Genomic DNA, 14,776 nt, shown 5'->3' with positions numbered 1-14,776 from the left:
ATCATTTGACTTCACCTATAACCTTCAGCTCGCCTCTTTCTGCTCCAGCATTTTTATTCAGATAGCTTCACCCCTCCCTAGTAGTGAAGTAGACTCTTTGCCCAAAATGTCGACTGCTTACTCTTTTTCAAAGATACTGCCTGATGTGCTGAGTTTCTCCAGCATTGTGTGTGTGTTGCTTTGGATTTCCAGCATCTGCAAGCTATATCGTGTTTGAGGTAATTACTTGGGCTTTGTTGAGATTGTACCTGGAATATGGTGTAAAATCCCGCTCCCCGGACTAACACGGGTTATACAGACCAAAGAACAAACTGCCGGAGGAACTCAGTGGGTCGGACAGTATCTGTGGAGGGAAATGGACCGTCAACATTTCGGGCCGAGACCCTCCCTCTGGACTGAGAGTGGACGGGAAATAGTCAGAGAAAAGGGGCAAGATGGGGCAAGAGCCGGGGAGTGAGTGGTGGATCCAGGTGAGGGGGGAGGTGGGAAGGTGAAAATAGTGACAGGTGTGGGCAGCGAGTGTTTGGGGCAGCACAGGGCTGCAGAAGATGGTATTTAATTCTATGGAGGATTATCTGAGAGGTTAGAGAGAATCTATTTTAGAGATTCACCAGACTGATTCCAGGAGGACGATGAAGATCAGTGATCGTCCTCACTTAAAACGGAGGCCGGCAGATGTGTGGAAACCGAATGGATCGAGGAGATGTGAATCGGGCAGGACGATGTGACTGAGATGAGAGAGCAGTCGCCATCTTGCTGATAGTTTGAGGGGCTGAATGGCCACTTCCTGCTGTTTCCCACTTGATGTTTCAGAGTTCCTGCCTTGTGAAGTCCCGGAGGAATGTTAATAGAAATTTGTGTTTGTAAATATAGAAGTGATTTGAATGAAAACAACACAATTCTCTGAGAACAGGAAAGTGGAGCTAATGGGACAGCGAAGGTACTGAGGGAAAAATTAAGCTGGTGTAATTACGAAATAATGTGTAAAATGCGGCAGGTAGGTCGGGCAGGGTGTGACACTGGTTCAACTGGGAGAACTTCCACCCGTCACGTGATCCACCTCGCTCCCATTTCAAACGCAGAACTGCAGCATCTGTGGCTTTTCGAGGCCCCGCCCCCGCTCTCTCTCAGTCCCCGGATGGGCGGTGGTTTTCTTTCCTTTCTGTGTCGAAGCGGATCGTCGGCGGGAAGCCGGGGGTCAGATCACTGTCTGCGGGGCAAATTGATTAAGTTCCTATTGGTGAATATTGAGGCAGGTCCTGAGAAGGAACGGGACCGAGAATTACCCATCGGTGAGTACTGAAGCCGATGCCGAGGGGGGAAAACTTCATGTTGTTCGGTGAGTCTCGTTAACCTCCCCGAACTGGCGGTCTCGTCCGGCTTCCTGGACACATCCTGCCCGGGTCGGGGGTTCTTCACACCGAACAGTCTGAGATGAGCCGACGCTCAGTCTCTGTTGCTCGACTCCCAGGAGCGGGATGAGGTGGTGCTGCCGGGACTGAACCCATCCATTAAGATGTACCTGGGGAAATTTACCTCCATCACTCGGCCCGGTATCGGATCCAAACTTCACCTGGATCGACGCCTGGGGTCGATAATGGTTTTACATATTTCCAGCACACTGAAAGCGGCCGTTCGGCTTGTTGTGTTCTTGCAGACTCGAGGGTTAAACAGAGTAATCGCACCCTCGGGACACTGCTCCACGTGTATGAGAAATTCATCTTTCCCCGTTCAGAAAGGACAGTGAGTTCCAGATCTCTCACGTCCTCTCGGGGGACTGGGAAGTTTATTTCCATCTTCTTTCCATTACTACGACTTGCCGAAATGCTGACAGTGTTTCCCGATATCTGGCCCTATTAATGAGAGAATTAAGTCTTGTTCATTTATCTGGGTTTCTCGGAAATGTGTACACTCTCTCCGGAATTTCCAAAGGAGCAACCCAGGCTGTCTAATATTCCCACACGATTGAAATGGGGAATCAGTGTTTTTACATGTACAGAGGTAGAGTGAATCTTGTCTTCGGTACCATCCACACAGATCAATACATTACAACAGTACATTCAGTTGATATAAGGTAAAACAGCACCAGAGTATAGCAAATCATTCTGGTTACAGAGAAAGTGCAGTGCAGGTAGATATGTGGTGCAATGTCACATCTATTTAGACTGTGAGGTCAGGAGTCCACTCATCACGCTGTTCGCTTCTGACAGCAGAATGGACACTGTCCTTGAGCCCGGTGGCATGTTTATCTTCGCCCCGATGGGAGGGTGAGAAGTGAGAATGTTCAGGATTGTGGGGATCTTTCATTATGTTAGCTGCTTTACTGAGGCAGTGGGAAGTGTAGACAGAGTCCATGGAGGGGAGGCTGGCTTCTATATGTACTCAGCTGTGTCCACAGTTCTCCGCTATTTCATTCAGTTAAATGAAGAGCAGTAGTCGTATGAAGATGTGAAATATCGGGATGGGATATCCTCTGGGAGCATTGATACAGCTTGCAGAGTGGAAAAGGACATATACTGAAATTCATATTGCATGTTCAGGCTTTGTTATATTGGAATCTGTTATCTACTAGTGAGTACTATTATTCCAGTATCTGTATTCCTGGGCGACCATCAGAGAGTGCACTTGATTCCTTCTCCCACCTGGTTCCATCTGCTCATTCCCTGCCCAACTTGTTCAACCTCTGTCCAGTCTGTATCCCACCACCTCAATGATATATATCAACCATCTTGTTCAACCTCTGTCCTGCCTGTATCCCATCACCTCAATGATATATATCAACCATCTTGTTCAACCTCTGTCCAGTCTGTATACCATCACCTCAATGATATATATTAATCATCTTGTTCAACCTCTGTCCAGTCTGTATCCCTCCACCTCAATGATATATATCAACCATCTTGTTCAACCTCTGTCCAGTCTGTATCCCACCACCTCAATGATATATATCAACCATCTTGTTCAACCTCTGTCCAGTCTGTATCCCACCACCTCAATGATATATATCAACCATCTTGTTCAACCTCTGTCCAGTCTGTATCCCTCCACCTCAATGATATATATCAACCATCTTGTTCAACCTCTGTCCAGTCTGTATCCCACCACCTCAATGATATATATCAACCATCTTGTTCAACCTCTGTCCAGTCTGTACCCAATTGCTGCAATGATATATTTCAACAATCTCTCTTTCAAACTTTGCCTTCATTGTGAAGTTTTGTTTTGCCTCTTTTCCAGGATTGTGTGTTTTTTTTATAACTAGAAACACCAGAGGTTTAATTGAATACAGCACGTGGCAGGGAAAAAGCAGCCATTTCAATTTTAGATTCACCGTTGCAAAATGGCTACAGTGTTATTCTTTATCATAACGGAACTCATAGCTTCTGATGTTGAGTTTGTTATTTCCCTTTTCGGTTATTTTCGGTGAGCCACTTCCTCCGTTTCCAGGGTAACGGCCCGTCAGAGCTGCAGCAAGTGTTGCAGTTTTTATCGCTCTGTGGTCACCGCCTCTCAGTGTAGAGACAGTGGCCTCGGGAGCAAATGTAACAGAGTGATAGTGGGAGGAAAGGATGCTGTGAGCATTGACTGTGTGGGATGTGTTACACCAGGGTCAGAACAAACTCAGAACTAACAAATTGGTCGGGGTGGGGTGGCATTTACAGTTCAGGGTGGCAATCGGTTACAATCTGTGCATTAAAATGAAAAGGGAGAACATACTACAGTTGCAGGAAATTTAAAGTAAGGAGGGGAAAATACTGGAAACGTTCAGCAGATCGGCAGCATCTTGGACAGTCTCAGGTCTGGAACTGGGTCTTCCACCATTTCTCCTTTCAGAGATGTAGTCTGATGTGCTGAGTTCCCAGTATATTCTACTTTATAATTTAACATTTTGTTCCGGCTACACTGCAGGAAACATGGCAGGCAGCTGTGCTGGGCAAGATCCCACACAGCAAGAAGATTGTGATCAAATGTGCTCGGTTTAGCTGTTGGGGTCAGGCTGAAGTGTATCCGCATCCTCTATACAGACCGGGGAACCAGCCTGAGTACCGGCACCGGCAGAGGGTCATTAGTTTCCAATTACACCTCAGTTTGTGTATCGGAAATGGCAGGAACTCCACGACAAATCGCCGGCATCAAAGCATCTTTGTATGGGTGATGATATTGGGCTGGTGACTCTGAGGATATGGAACTGGCAGTTTACGGGCTTCAGTCCAGGTTGGTAATTCGACAGCTGGGATCGGAATTTCCTCAGTCTGCAGTGAAGCTGAAATCCCGGGCGGTTGGGCATTGGTTATGGGGAAATCACCATCTACACTGCCCAATAGGACATCATATTTGTCAAATGTTTTGGAGATTATTTTCGAGGAAACTAGGGAGTTAGTTAAAATTAGGCAGTGATATTCATCTGGACTTTGGTAAAGTCTGTAACAAGATCCCGCATGGCAGCTGATCGGGAAGGTTCGGTCACGTGGGATTCACGGGGATCTGACGAGGAGGATTCACTCCGGGCTCGAGATCAAGAAGCAGAAGGAGATGATTGAAGATGGTTTTAGCTAATGGAGGCCTGTGACGAGTGGGATGTGTGTGTCATTGATTTGCACATGAATGTACAAGGCACGATCAGCAAATCTGCATAAATTGAATTAAATTGATTTTATTTCTTCCATCCTTCACATACATGAACAGTAAAAATCTTTACGTTACGTCTCGGTCTAAATGTGCAATGCGCAATGAAAGTAATTTATAATAATTTATAATATATTGAACAGTCCATATAATATAGAGTACACTCAATTGAGCGTGAGTTAACTAGTCTGATGGCCTGGTGAAAGAAGCTGTTCCGGAGCCTGTTGGTCCTGGTTTTTTTATGCTGCGGTACCGTTTCCCGGATGGTAACAGCTGGAATAGATTGTGGTTGGGGTTACTCTGGTCCCCAATGATCTTTCGGGCCCATTTTACACACCTGTCCTTGTAAAGGTCCTGAATCATGATAATTTCACAACTGCAGATGCGCTGGACTGTCCGTACCACTGTCTACAGAGTCCTGCGTTTGAGGGATGTACAGTTCCCATAGCAGGCAGTGATGCAGCCAGTCAGGATGCTCTCAGTTGTGCCCCAATAGAATCTTCTTAGGATTTAGGGGTTTTCGGCATATAGATGAGGGTAGTGCGGTGGATGTGATCTACATGGATTTTAGTAAGACATTTGACAAGTTCACAAGGTAGGCTTATTCAGAAAATCAGAAGGCATGGGGTCCAGGGAAGTTTGGTCAGGTGGATTCAGAAATGGTTCGCCTGCAGAAGGCAGAGGGTCGTGGTGGAGGGATTACATTCAGATTGGAGGGTTGTGACTAGTGGTGTCCCACAAGGATCGGTTCTGCGACCTGTACTTTTCATGATTTTTATTAATGACCTGGATGAGGGGGTAGAAGGGAGGGTTGGCAAGTTTGCAGACGACACAAAGGTTGGTGATATTGTAGATAGTGTAGAGGATTGTCGACGATTGCAGAGTGACATTGATAGGATGCAGAAGTGGGCTGAGAAGTGGCAGATGGAGTTCAACCAGGAGAAGTGTGAGGTGTTACACTTTGGAAGGGCAAACTCCGAGGCAGAGTACAAAGTACGGTAAATGGCTCGATACTTGTTAGCATGGAGTAGAAGAGGGATCAGGGGGTACATGTCCACAGATCCCTGGAAGTTGCCTCACAGGCAGATAGGGTAGTTAAGAAAGCTTATGGGGTGTTAGGTTTCATAAGTCGAGGGATCGAGTTTAAAAGTCGTGATGTAATGATGCAGGTCTATAAAACTCTGGTTAGGCCACACTTGGAGTACTGTGTCCAGTTCTGGTCGCCTCACTATAGGAAGGATGTCCAAGCATTGGAAAGGGTACAGAGGAGATTTACCAGGATGCTGCCTGGTTTAGAGAGTATGGATTATGTTCAGAGATTAAGGGAGCTAGGGCTTTACGCTTTGGAGAGAATGAGGATGAGGAGAGACATGATAGAGGTGTACAAGATATTAAGAGGTATAGACAGAGTGGACAGCCAGCGCCTCTTCCCCAGGGCACCACTGCTCAGTACAAGAGGACATGGCTTTAAGGTAAGGGGAGGGAAGTTCAAGGGGGATATTAGAGGAAGGTGTTTTCCTCAGAGAGTGGTTGGCGCGTGGAATGCACTGCCTGAGTCAGTGGTGGAGGCAGATATACTAGTGAAGTTTAAGAGACTACGAGACAGGTATATGGAGGAATTTAAGGTGGGGGGTTATATGGGAGGCAGGGTTCGATGGTCGTCACAAAATTATGGGCCGCAGGGCCTGTAATGTGCTGTACTATTCTATGTTCTATGTTCTACGATACCGAACTTCCTCAACCGTCTGAAGTGAAAGAGGCGCTTATGTGCCTTTTTCACCACACAGATGATGTGAACAGACAGTGAGGGATCCTCGGTGATGGGGATGCCGAGGAACTTAAAGCTGTTCACTATCTCAGCCCCAGATCGACTGATGTCAATAGGGGTTTACCCGTCTCCGTTCCTCCTGTAGTCCAGAACTAGCTCCTTTGTTTTTGCGATATTGAGGGAAAGGCTGTTATTTTGCCATCACTGTGTCAGGGAGATTACCTCTTCCCTGTAGGCCACCTCGTTATTGCTTGAGCGGAGGCCAATCTATGTAGTGTCTTCGACAAATTTCATTAGCAGATTAGAGCCGTGGGTGGCAACACAGTCATGAGTATACAGGGAGACTAAATTCGGGAGATTGGTTGTTAAGGCAACAGGTGACATTGAATTTCAAAGACATCTTGGTCAGTTTTTGAGATGGGCTGAGGAATGTCAAATGGTTTTTAATTGGACAAGTGAGAGATGATGCATTTTGGACAGTCAACTGGGTAGGACTGGTATAGTGAACGAGAGCACATCGGGTGTTGTGGAACAGAGCGACCTGGGGTGACAAGAGTACAGTTCACTGAAAGTGTACGTGCAAGTATAGACGGTGAACAACAAGGCTTTAATAATGCTGGCCATCAGTTAGGGCATTGAGTTCTGGATTATGGGCATGGTATTGTAGTTATATAATTTTTTGGTGCGGATACACAGAGTATTATGTACAGTTGTGTTCACCCTACTGTAGTACAGATATTATCAGTCTGGAGACGGTGCAGACCAGATTGCTGAAGATGCTGCCTGGACTAGAGTGCCGAGTCATAGGAAGTGGTTGGTCAAGCTGGATCTTCATTCCAGAGGAGAATGGAGATGACATTGTAGGAGTTTATAAAATCAAGAGGGAGTATAGATAATGTGGTTGGTCATTGTATTTTTCTCAGGGTTCAGGATTCAAGCTTGCGGAATGTCATTCCAGTATAGCAGAACAAAATAATTGTTACTCTGTGTTCGAAGCAGGACAGGGAGAGAAAAAAAAACAACAAAATGACAGAGACCACAATAATAAACAAAACACAATACATAAAATATGATAGCTTAAAAACTTTGATTGTATGTCCCTAAAGTGACGTTAGGCACAGGAGAGTCTGGACATACGGAGACTGACATTGATTCTATGTCCCTAAAGTGACGTTAGGCACAGGAGAGTCTTGACATACGGAGACTGACATTGATTGTCCTGCCATTAAGTGACGTTAGGCACAGGAGTGTCTGGACATACGGAGACTGACATTGATTCTATGTCCCTAAAGTGACGTTAGGCACAAGAGAGTCTGGACATACGGAGACTGACATTGATTCTATGTCCCTAAAGTGACGTTAGGCACAGGAGTGTCTGGACATACGGAGACTGACATTGATTCTATGTCCCTAAAGTGACGTTAGGCACAGAAGAGTCTGGACATACGGAGAATGATATTGATTCTATTTCCCTAAAGTGACGTCAGGCACAGGAGAGTCTGGACATACGGAGACTGACATTAATTCTATGTCCCTAAAGTGACGTTAGGCACAGGAGAGTCTTGACATACGGAGACTGACATTGATTGTCCTGCCATTAAGTGACGTTAGGCACAGGAGAGTCTGGACATACGGAGACTGACATTGATTCTATGTCCCTAAAGTGACGTCAGGCACAGGAGAGTCTGGACATACGGAGACTGACATTGATTCTATGTCCCTAAAGTGACGTTAGGCACAGGAGAGTCTGGTCATACGGAGACTGACATTGATTCTATGTCACTAAAGTGACGTTAGGCACAGGAGAGTTTGGACATGTGAGACTGACATTGATTCTATGTCCCTAAAGTGACGTTAGGTACAGGAGCGTCTGGACATACGGAAACCGATACTGATTTTCTGTCCATAAAGTTAGTTTATGCACAGGAGTGCCTAGAACTGTCAGGAAACTAGTAGTGGGTTAGTGAGTATAGGTGTTGATCAGGCTTACTGCTTGGGGGAAATGACTGTTTTGAGCCTGATTGTCCCGGCGTGGGTATTACAGATCCACAATTCCTTTAAGGCAGCACCAGAGTCGTAAAGAGAGTTTAGGGCATATTGACCTTTATAACGCTGGCTATTAAGAAGAGGGGTTGGGATATTAATGCTGAAGTTGCAAAAGACACCGTGATTCCAAAATATGCGGAATTGTGCGCAGTTCCGGTCAGCTGCTGGAAAGAAAGATATCGATAAGCGTGAAAGAGAGCACGGAAAATTACACGGACATTGCTTGTGTTTCAGAAAGTAATAATAGTGTTAGGTTGAACAGGTTAGAACTTAATTACCTGGAATACAGAGAAGTGATGGGGTATATGCAGGGCTCCAACTTTTTTATGCCATTTGCCCCTACAATTAAAGCAAGGGTCCATGGACCGCAGGTTGGGAACCCCCGCTAGAGATACAGAAATCTATGATGGTATAAATAGGGTGAATACAGGTAGGAATGTTCCCCTCAGGTTGGGTAAGGTCATGGATTTAGGGCAAAAGGTGACACATTTAAGGGGAATCTGAGGTGGAACTACTTCACTCAGTGGGTGGTGCGAATGGGGAACCAGTTCCCAGCAGAAGTAAGAGATGGACGCTCAATTGTAGTATTTGAGAGATATTTGGGTAGGTAAATGGATGAGGGAGGTATAGAGGGCTATGGTCTGGGTGCAGGGAGATGGGACCACACCGAACATGGCACGGACTGGATGGGCTAACAGTCCTGTGTCTGTGCTCCAAGGGTTCTGCGAATCTCAATTGAAACTTCTATACGTAATCAACATTTATTGCAGACAGGTCGAATCCAACAACGTGATTTTATTTTTGGACCAGCGTCTGCACTGCTGAGAGTTCTGTAGAGCTGGAACTACCATGAGATTTACTGAATGCACCTCGACAGGGTAAAAACAACCGCTGGAATTTTAGTACCACCATTACAAAATGGCTGAATGTTCAGTTCATCTTTGTCACAATGAAACCGAGAACGTGTCACACTGAGCTTGTTATTTCCCCGCTCGGTTGTCTTTGCGAGCCACTTCCTCCGTCACCAGGGCAACAGCTCGCCAGAGCTGCAGAGAGTGTTGAACATGTTTATCGCTCTCTAGTTGCTGACTCTCAGCGGAGAGAGAGTGGCCTCAGATACGAGGATGTTTTCAGCATTTACTGTGCGGGATGCAATGAAGAAGATTGTAGGGATTGAATTTATGCAATTCTGTTCTGGGTGTCAAACATCTTGCAGTCAGTCAATCGGTTCTGCATCTAAAGAACAAAATGAAATCTCCTGCACTGAGTTTCCAATGCTATATTTTCAATTTTATATTTAAAATATTTTGTTCCTGTTACACGATGGGGAAAGTGCCGGCTCATTGATCTGGGCTGCACAGCACTCAACAATAAAATAATGAACAAATATGCTCAATGTAACTGTGGGAACAAGTTGAAATGTATCAGCACCCTCTTTGTGACCCAATGCCCATGTTTCCCGGCCGATCCCCGTCCAGACAAAGGATCATCAGTCTCCAGTTCTGTCACGGGTTGGTGTGGGAGTGTAAGTTTTTGAACTTGGATTAGCTGAGACACTGCCGCATATTACCGGCAGCAAAGAGCCCTGGGAGAGTTGATGCTTGAGATACAATCTTGGTATGTGGTCTCCAGGAGGATGGGACTGTCAGTGTTTGGGCTCAGGTCTACGTCGGTGTTGGATGTTTCTCCTTCCGCAAAGAAGCAGACGTCTCCGGTGGCTGGATATTGGTAGCGTGAATCTCTCAGTGTGAGATGTGGAAAAGATGTGCGAGGCTTTCGGTGTGGGCTGTGACCCTCTGAGGTTGGATCTTGGGATACCTCACATGTTTTGACCCAGATAAAATGAATCAGGGGATCAAGTTGTCCGGGTTTATGAGATGTTAAGCGAGTATTTCTGTTCTGTGCTCAGATATTTGGTTCTGAAGTTCCTTTGGAAGCAAAGCAGAGAATGAATTCCCATTCCATCCCTCACAGGGAGAGGCTGTGGTGAAATACGCTGTTCTGTGTTTGCACCAGCAGAAATAGACCGTGGTTTCAGAAATCAATTCACATTTGGAAATTCCCGCTCACTGTCACCTGTCTATCTGCCAGTGGGAGTCAAAGAGAAACTCGAGATGCTGAAGATGGAACAGAACATGGAACAGTACATCACAGGAACAGGCCCTTTGGCCACAATGGTGTGCCGAACCAGCTGAAAAGTAAATCAACCCCCGCCCCACAAAAAAAACGAATGACTCCTTCCTACACAATGTCCATATCCTCTCAATATTCCTCACACCCATCTGCCTATCTAAAGTCTCTTAAAAGCGTCCATTGTATTTGCTTCCACCACCATAACAGACAGCTCATTCCAAATATCCTCACCTCTCTGAGTAAAGCAACTTACCCTCACATTTTCTTTGCATCTACTCTCTCACACGTTCATTGCATGTCCTCTGGTATTAGAGATTTCAAAACAGCGAAACGATACTCCCTGTCGACTCTATCTATGTCTTTCATAATCTTATAAACCTCTACCAGATCTTCCCTCAGTCCCCACCGCTCCATGGAGAGCAACCCAAGATTTTCCACTAAAACCTGGATGATGTTTGAATCCATTCTGACGAAAGGTCAGGAAACCGAATCGCTAATATTGTCCCTCTCCCCACGGCTGTTCCTTACCTGCTGAGCTTTTCTAGTGATTCCAGTTTCTCTTTATTACACTCACCCTGTAACATTTTAAATCTCATTTTAAATCGACCAGTGCACCAGCGCTCGTTTGAGTTGATAGAAGAGTAAAGAAACTAAAGCTTTTCCCAGTACATTATCCTGGTCCCAATTGTCCCGTTTTTCCCGGAAATGTATTCAGTACAGTTGTTGCTAACAAGGTTCACAAAATAATCTGGGGAATGATAAGCATTATGCACGAGGAGCATTTGATAGCCCTGGGCTTGTGTTCAGTGGAGTTCAGAGGAATGGTGGTTGGGGGTTGGTTGTGGGGGATGTGGAGTTAGGGCGGGGATGATTATTTACACCAACTGAATAACAACAAGTCTGGATGCAGCGGGAATGTAGAGGATGCCTTCATTAGGCGGAGAGTCTGGGATCTGCCAGTATTGCCTCAGAATAAAGAAGCTTCACTTTAAAAGTGAGATGAGAGATATTACTTCAGTCAAAGGTTGGTTGATCTGTGGAATTTGTTACCACAAAGGGTCTCCAGGGTTAAGGAAGGACATCCTGGCTGTAGAGGAAGTGCAGCGTAGATTCACGAGGTTAATTCCTGGGAAGTCTGGACTGTCTTACTCAGAGAGGTTAGAGAGACTGGGCTTGTACACGCTGGTATTAAGGAGATTGAGAGGGGATCTGATTGAAACATATAAGATTATTAAGGGATTGGACAAGATAGAGTCAGGAAATATGTTCCAGATGCTGGGAGAGTCCAGTACCAGAGGGCATGGTTTGAGAATAAGGGGTAGGTCATTTAGGACACAGTTAAGGAAAAACTTCTTCTCCCAGAGAGTTGTGGGGGTCTGGAATGCACTGCCTCGGAAGGTAGTGGAGGCCAATCCTCTGGATGCTTTCAAGAAGGAGCTAGATAGGTATCTTATGGATAGGGGAAACAAGGGATATGGGAACAAGGCAGGAACGGGGTATTGATAGTAGTTGATCAGCCATGATTTCAAAATGGCGGTGCAGGCTCGAAGGGCCGAATGGTCTACTTCTGCACCTATTGTCTATTGTTTATTGTCTATAAAGGGTGATGGAGTTGATCGTTTGGTATATTCATGTTCTGGATTGCTAAATAGGCTGAGAATTATAGCAGGGAAGCAAGAATACAGTGTTGGAAAATAATCCACCATGATTGATTATGGAGCAGACTAGAATGACCGAATCACCTAATTCTACTCCTATATATTATGACTTGTATCTTATACCAAGACTGAGTGATGACTTCTTTGCATCCCATCACAAACAATAGAAGATCTTCAGATGCTGGAAATCCAAGCAGCACATACAAAATGCTGGAGGAACTCAGCAGGCATGGCAGAATCGATGGAAGAGAGTAGAGTCGACATAGAGATGCTGCCTGGCCTGATGAGTTCCTCCAGCATTTCGTGTGTGTTCCTTTGTATCCCATGTCAGGCTTTGTAAAGTGTGAGGGATAGTTCCAGATTTCTTCACTCGCATCATGATATATTTAAATGTTAGGTTAATGCTTTGTTCTCGTTTGTATTAGTAACATACTTCATTATCTGTCTGGTTAAAGTTAGATCTGCAGTGAGAGGTTTATTGGAAGAAAACTCCACGACTGGAAGCAAACCACAAATGAAGACGAGGGAACAGCAACAATGAACCAACCCCAGGACTGAAAGCATCAACTGGAGAGAACCTTTCTGACTCGGAGATTCCATTGATTCAGTCAGGAGAAAGTTTGGTGAGTCTCATTTACTCAAACACTAGTCCTTTAGATGCTATATACCTGCACAAAGAAAGGTAGGAAATAGCTGGAGGGAGACTGAATAAACCTAGAAGTGCCAGTTGCAATCACTCCAGATCTACTAATGTACTGTCAGCATCAGCTCCGTGAAGCTACGCACATTCCTCGTATTAACACGTACAAACAATTCAATTCAAACGTGTCACTCCTGATGTATCTTTGCTTGTCTGTGTTAGGTCATAATAATCTCAAAACGCATTGAGAATTTCTTCCTTTTATAAGTCGTTGCAACTGCTTCCTGCTGTAGTGATTGCAGAAATGTGGAATTACCATGAACTACAGCAACATGTCATTGACTCCTCTGTCTATTGCAAGCTGCAATGATATACTTGTCCTCGAGTATATCGTCGTGCAAGCCTCTGCTAAGAGCAAACCCTCTTGAAACCAAATGTCCCGGCACCACATTGCATTCAGTCCTAACTAGCAAATGTCAACGAATAATTTAAATTTACATACCCTCTAGTCATCAAGTATTTTTCTACGAATAAATTGTCAGAAACTATGAATATGTGATTAAGCAGAAATAGGTTTTGCAATGTTCCCATCTGACCATGGATCAAAGACGCGGGTTATATCTCTACTTCAGATGAACGAATGTCCTTGCAGCCAGGACTGCTGGAGCTGCCGGGGTCGGTTTAAACTCTGTGATTTCGGGATGGGAAGCACCGTGCTCGGTCAGGTGATGGAGGAGTTGATGTTAAGGTGGATGCAATGTTAAGAGACATTTTGGAAGGATTGGCTGTGGACAGGGCATCATGTAGTGAAATGTAGCAACAGTTTCCCCTTCCTCCCTCACTCCCATTCTCACCCTCCTATTTTTTGCCGCTTTTAATTGCGGGAGTTGTGCTCTCTTTATACTCAGTGACCAGGGAAAGTAAAGCCTGTGATTCCATTCAAAGTCCAGTTTCTTTATAAAGAGTGGGGTTGAAGTTTATCGAGATGAACATGGGGGAATGCGTAAATAAAGTTTAAATCAGATCAGTAGTAGTTTCTGAGGGCCGAGTGGTCCAGTTATGCATTTGTCGTGTTGATTAGAAAAGTTCTGGCAGTTTAATTAGTGCAAGCCAATACAACTTCTGCATATCATTTATATTTTGGAACTGAAAAGAAATATTACCTTGATTAAGTTTATACATCGAGATTTGTGTGTTAATGTTGTACCCCAGCAGGTTGCAGATCGACCATAACTCATTCGGTGAGCTGGCCAGCGCGGTACGGGACCAAGGGACGCGCTTCCCGTTCCCTGTTACTGACTCTACAGTCTCCCCATCTACCGCGCGCAACAGGTCACCGCCCCGCCCACTGCCCCACGCGGGCCCTCTTGCAGAGCTTCGTCTCCCTCGCTCTCCCGGGCTGACGTTGATACGATTCAAGCATGCTGAGTGTGCCCGGTATGTCTCGTGAAGTGACGTGAAATTTACTTGTCTCTCATTGGTGATAGCAAATGCCAATTTAGTATACCAACCAATGGGGATATGGGCATTCCTAACCCGACTCCCGGGAAAGATACAATAAGTCGTTTTTTTAATGTCACTTTTCCTCGCCAAGGAGTTGGCGGAGCTGCAAGGGTGACGCATTGAAGTGAGAGTGCAGGGGGGTTATCTCCTCTGAAGTGGCGAGGATGAAGAAGGCTTCAGTATATTTGTAGCGGACACTGGTAAAGTGTTACCCTGCAAGTGCGCTGTGGGGGTGATTTTGAGAGCAAGTCACGATCATACTATATGACACAATGGGCTGGGGGGACCCAGTGGTTGTCTTTTGTTTAACGTGTCTGGGTTTAAACAACGGAGTAAACAGACCCACCTTAGGCCAGCAGGCTGTCCCACTGGGTGCTGTGGGGACAGACACCTGGAGCATGG

At 45.5% G+C, this 14,776-nt stretch overlaps 1 protein-coding gene across 2 annotated transcripts in view; it reads left to right on the top strand.

Moving 5' to 3' along the window:
* Positions 1-1,176: 1,176 nt before the first annotated feature.
* The window catches only part of LOC140724420 (NACHT, LRR and PYD domains-containing protein 3-like), a 63,304-nt gene continuing 49,704 nt past the window's right edge, over positions 1,177-14,776 (top strand). For both annotated transcript variants that reach the window (XM_073038871.1, XM_073038870.1), the window contains exons 1-2: positions 1,177-1,292; positions 12,687-12,854. The gene's annotated coding sequence lies outside the window, so the exon portion shown is untranslated. The remainder of the gene's footprint in view (positions 1,293-12,686; positions 12,855-14,776) is intronic.

This window comes from Hemitrygon akajei, unplaced genomic scaffold (assembly GCF_048418815.1).
Source record: "Hemitrygon akajei unplaced genomic scaffold, sHemAka1.3 Scf000209, whole genome shotgun sequence".
NCBI classification, from domain to species: Eukaryota; Metazoa; Chordata; class Chondrichthyes; order Myliobatiformes; family Dasyatidae; genus Hemitrygon; species Hemitrygon akajei.
This window is presented reverse-complemented; position numbering and strand designations above follow the sequence as displayed.